Here is a 5,995-nt window from a genome sequence, read left to right on the forward strand (position 1 = left end):
AAGAATAAGAAGAAAATTCAGCATGATTGGTAAAACTTACAGGATCATGGGCTGACTCTTTACCAAGTCAGGTGGCTCTTATTATGGCAATAATTTTTCACAATTGAAATATTTATTATTATGTCCTATATAACAAGTAACTTAGATGCAAGAAATTCCAACATTGGTTAATTCAGAAACACAACGTTATCTATACCTCGGGTGCTTTCCAACTTTTTCTTACTTGTTGTTGGCCTTTATGTTCAGGCTTGTCCCTCATTGTCTCAAGAGTTACTGAATCATTAAGAGTCCCAGGCAAAATAGCTGACCTTTAAATTAGGAAAGCTCAAGATTGTTTATAAAAAGTATAGGCAGAGTGTAGGAAACCACAAGGGATAATGCTGTTCCCCAAGGGGCCAGTAACAACAGCAGGACTGCCACCATTCCTAAGTGTGGTAAGGCAATAGGAGGGAGCAGCTACACCTGCTAGAACCAGGAAAGAGGAGGCATGTAGAGCAACTGACTGAGAAGAGCTATGACCTTCAGTATAAGGAAAGAGCCATCATCTGTGAAGACTGCGGGGAGAGGGGTAGAGGAATCACTGCTTCTCTCACTTTCTATTCTTCCAATCACCTGCCAGAGCTCCTCATGAGTTAAACTCAATGGGAAGTCAGAGAGAAAGGGAACGCTTTAACTTGTCCATGTAGATCAGCCTTCTCTGAGAGCGGAATGCAGAAGGGAGGGGAGTGCATCTGGAGAGTGAAACAGAGGGTATCCAGCTTCGCCCTTATGCTCTAGGCATCAGATCCTCACACAGCCACTTCTAGGGACGGGAAGGAGTCTCTCTCGGTGTGTCTTATTAGTATTATTATTTTAGAGAGACTGAAACTTTCTCCGAAGCTTCACAGAAAATTCTCTCACAGATCTCATTTTCTGGTCCTGAATTATGTGTCAATTTTCTAGCTGCAAGGGAACTTAGGAAAATTATAGTAGTATCAGTCACTATAATGGGTGTAGGGGGATATGCAGGAAATCACAGCTCTGTGGGCAATCAGTAGTTGTGCATGTTATAAGAAAAATGCATTTCTTTTCAAAACTTAGAAAATATTAATAAATGGCTATTACTAAAAAGACTGGCCACACCAAGTGTTGCAAGGGTGTAGAGCAGCTAGAACTCTCATAATCTGGTAGGAATGTAAAATGATACAACCACTCTAGAAAAAATACGAAAGTTTCTTAAAAAGCTAAATATACATCTACCATAGAATCCAGTAATTCTAGTTGTAGATATTTACCCACTAGAAGTTGAAGCGTATGTTAGTAAAAAGACTTACCAACAAATTTATAGTATTCTTATTTCTAATAGCTCCCAAATGAAAACAACCTAAATGTTACTAAACAGGGGACAGGATAAACAAATTATGGTATATCCACACAATGAAGTATAATTCTGCAATAAAAAGAATGAACTATTGGTACATGGATGAATCTCAGAATAACTATGCTGAATGAAATAAGTCAGCAAGAGAATATATACTATCTGAATCTATTTAATAAAAACACTCTAGAAAGTAAATACAAAGTCATCTGTAGTGATGGAAAGCAGTGGTTTCTTGGAGTGCAGGAATGAGGAACAGATGGGTGAGGGAGGACAAAGGGGCATAGGGAAACTTGGAGGGGTAATGAATATGCTGATTATCTTGTGAAGGTTTCACAGGTCTATTCATATGTCAAAATGGATCAAATTGTACACTTTAAAGTGTATACATTAAAATATATGCAGTTGATATGTCAATTATAATACAATGCTGTTTTTGAAAAAAATTAATTTTAAAAACTAATCAAATACAGAAATTTTAAGATTAAAGCATTGTGTAAGTCAAGGTATTTTGTGGCAGTCATGAATTGCAGTTCGCACCAGGTATCTGAGTAGACAAGGTCACAGTTTCCCTGCTGAAGAATTCTCAGTAAAAGCCTATGTGGCCCGGCCAGCCAGAGCTCTGAGGACTAACCCCTTACACGGTCACAGGGTCTGGCCAGGGTCTAGTATATGAAGGAAAAATTACATAAATTTTCTTTCTTTCTTTTTTTCCTTGTTGATGATGTATACAAGTAGTTTCTGTACCACTTTTTATTTGAGCATTGAGCATCCTGGACTGGTGAATGATATTTATCTTTTTCTTTTATTCCCTCTCTTGTTTTCCTTTTTTCTATCTTCAGGAGATTTTCTCATCTTTATCTTTCAACTCTTCTGTTGAATTTAAACATTTTTTCTATTATAATTTTACTTTCCAAGGCTCATGTTTCCTCTGTGTTCCTTAAAAACAAGTCCTCTGTTCTTGTTTCATAGTAATAGTAGTTTCCTTATATTGCTAATGATTATGAGTCATAGTGATGTCTTTTCCTCTTTAACTTCTCTCCTTTCGTTATCTCTGTTCTCCAAGTAGTGTCCACTTTTGATTGTTTTGGACTTTATAATTTTCCATTGTCTGATCCTTGATGGTTCATGTTTAAGAACAATTTTTTTTTTTAAAGGCTGGTTGGAAATTCATGGTGTGAGATTAGCTGACTGAAGTATTTACTGCAGGGGATCTGGCAAGGCCGTTTATTTAAAGAACCTCAAATGTTGTATTCTTTGTCTCTTTGGGAGCAATCCATTCCCCAGTCCTCTACTTAGGCTGAAAGCCTGATTGCCTGTGTTCTGGGAACAACAAAAGTAATTGGATCCCCGATTTCAGGGATCATATGCAGACATTCACATAGGCTTTCTTTTTTCTTTTTTTTAACCAAGGGAGAAGCAAACGCAGTCTCCCACTACCACAAATTATGCAGATGAATTTCCCAAATGTGGGTAAATCACAGGGTCAACATATCTGAAATGCAGCATTTAAGCCTCACTCTGGGAAAACCACCTTTGTGATAAGGGTATCTCCCCCGCCAGGTAAATATGCACATACGCTTTCTAAGTTCAGTGTGTAGAACCCCTGATCTTAACACTCACTCCCTGTACGGAGAACCTCTGCTATATTACCTCCAGGGAATGTAACTTTATTCTTTCATTGTACTGAGAGGAGCAGATGCCCAGCTGTGTGAGGTTGGGAAGGGGCTCTGACTACTAGGCTTTTTAAAATCAATCCTCCTCCTCAGAGTCTTCTTCACCTCTTCCCTGTTTCTACAGAGGTTGAGGCTTTCGGAGGACTCTGCAACACAAAACATGTTGGATTTTAGCTTTCTCTGTTGCTAGTTTATGATTCCATTCTTTTTCAGGTCTACAAACTCCTTTACCAATTGTTGCTTTGTTTTCCAACCTCCAAAATGTTGTTGCTGTTGTCCCCTCTCCAAGTCACCCCCTACTTGGGTGTATACCTTAAGAAATGCCTTTTCTGATGATTAGGTGTAGTTTCACAATGGAGCGATGTTAGCTGTGGAGTGACATGAGCTTTTCTATATCTGTGGACATGGTCCTGATCTACCTCCTGTGGTTCTTAACCATGGTGGAAGTCCCATCAGTAGGCATCTGTGACAGACTGTGACCAGCTGAACTATGGAACAAATAAGAAGGTTCGAGTGCAACCCTCCTATTACAAGAAGACAAAGGGTTTAGATTATATCCTTTTCTGGTCTTTACTTAAACAATATGCATGAGAGAAACAGCAAGATTATATATTTTAGCAATAATTAAAAGTAGTAAAAAGTCAAATTAAAATTTTTCAGTTTTTGTAGAAAATTTATCTAATCTATAAACAGATAAGATAGATATATTTAATTTGTATAATGGGGTTGGTAAGATTAAAAACATAATTTTTTCTCAGAGTGGTATCCCAGAGCTGTCCTCCAGCTACATTCTTGCCTTATGTACTTTCCTGTGTTTAGGATGAAAACACAGATGTTTTGGTGTATAAGCCTGGATGCATATCTATAATAGTATCAATATTCTGTTACATGATTAGACGGCTCTTCTGTACTATTTGGGTGTGTTCCCATTATAGAACTATTTCCTTCTCACTAAAAACCACAGATTCTAAAACTTAATTGAACTGATCAATGCCTCTAGCTAACCAACATTTGTCACATTTCCAGTGGCTTTGGAATTATTGCAAATTAATTACCGATTTGTCTTGAGCTATGATTCATTGTAAAGTACTTAAAACCAGTAAAGACAGAAAGACCTGCCATTTAGTACAGAGGTGTCTCTGGAGCTTCTTAGCACTGTGAATTGTTGTGTGAATTTATATGGATAAACCAAATGAGGTTGTTTATGAGAAACTTATTCTCAAAGTTCATAAAGGCTTTAAGGCTGGAACTTGGCTGCTGATGGCAAATGCACAAGTAGATGTAAATGTAATTCAACCATTAAAATCTGAAACCATAAAAGCAAGGAAATTCACAGTTAAAGGAGGAAATGGGTTGTGCAGTGCATTCTCCAGCCGTGATGCACAATGGGGTGTATTAAGGAATTGGAGACACCCCATAGTGTGAGACGTTCAAGGCATCTCTCATGTTTCATCCCTAACAGATTTCTGAGCATTTATGGACTTGAATATTGCTTCTAAAGTACCCTCTTTTGGGAGGAGCCTAGAAAGGAAAGAAACTTCTGTGTTTTTCCTTCATTATTACCATGTAGCCAGGGATGGAGGTAGGAGGGGTGGATTCACACGGTGTGAAAGAATTTTGGGCTAGTAATCTGAAACATTGATGTTCTGGCTGACTCTTCCTCTAGGATTTCATGAATTCATGATGCTGTGTGCAGTCCTCAGTTTAGGCAAAACTACAGAACAGAGACTTAGTGTAGCCCTGCATGCTCTGTTCAGCTTGGATGTACAGAATTTAATTTTTTATCAACATGAGAGCTATTTGGAACAATGGGAAATTGTTTTCCATTTCTACTTCTCTCAACTGTAGAAAAATAAAATCTCAATTTGGCTTTCTGTGAATGGCTGGTTAGTGACGAATAGAAAGTCTTAGAAATGACCTAACTTGCATATATTTTGTGGTTTCAAAAAACTCCTCATTTAAAATATACATTTTTTAAAAGTCAGTCTTTAAAAGTGACATGCTTTTTAGATGACCTAGTAAATATAATAGCTCAACTGAAGGGAAGAGTCATCTTGCAAAGTGCAGCCTAGAAGGAAGTCTTTCCATTGCCTGAAAATGTAAGGCTGTTGGGAAGATGTCAACTGCTGTCTAGAGAAACAAAGGATAAGTGTGTTTTGTTTTTTAAAAAACAAAGTTTCATTATACAAGCTTGTGTATTCCACATCTGAATTTGAAATTAATCAGGATAAGAGGGCCTAAAGTACAGGGAGAAAGATAGTTGAAATGGCAAATGATGAACCAGGTATGTGATTGATGTCATGTGAATAGCCACTGTTTTAATAAGCCAAGGAGCCTGTATTGGCCACCACCATGATATAAAAAACATATGGCCATGTGCATTTAAGGTCTTAAAAATGACTCCACCCCTATCATCTACACCAAAAGAAAAATGTTTATAATAATACATATATTGACTTCTGCTTTCTAGTCAATAACAAGATTTATTGTCCCACTCTTCAGTCAATTTTAACCTCTTTGGGTCAACAAATCTTGATATTGATCTCAACAGAAGTCAATACCTGCTTATTACTTACCTCCACATTTAGACGCCTACCAACAATTCTTATGGGCATTCCTTTGACACAGAAAAGTGAATACTGGCTGTCTACTTTCTATACAAGATGTATTTCTGTGGGCTTCATATAGAATGTCACTTTTATAAGCCTAAAGTCAGATCTAGTTATAAAACAAAATGAGAAAAAAAGATAGATGGTTTCCAATATCTGTAATTATGAACTAGACAGAGGTTTAGTATTCCCTTATCATTTCCTAAATAATAAAATCATGATCTTTTATATTAATTATGCTCTAGTCATTTCCTACATCAAAGATAATTAGGCAACATGATATTTTTCATTCACCAAAGAGAGAACACAATAAATATTTTTGACAATGAAACCTTAATGTGGTATAAGGTTAA

General features: G+C 37.0%; 1 non-coding gene across 1 annotated transcript; it reads right to left on the reverse strand.

Annotated features, from left to right (window-relative positions):
• Nucleotides 1-2,768: 2,768 nt before the first annotated feature.
• Nucleotides 2,769-2,928, reverse strand: LOC123570636 (U1 spliceosomal RNA). The gene has a single exon (XR_006694918.2). It is a non-coding gene; the product is annotated as a U1 spliceosomal RNA (small nuclear RNA).
• Between the last annotated feature and the right edge of the window lie 3,067 nt (nucleotides 2,929-5,995).

This window comes from Macaca fascicularis, chromosome 1, assembly GCF_037993035.2.
Source record: "Macaca fascicularis isolate 582-1 chromosome 1, T2T-MFA8v1.1".
Taxonomy (NCBI): Eukaryota; Metazoa; Chordata; class Mammalia; order Primates; family Cercopithecidae; genus Macaca; species Macaca fascicularis.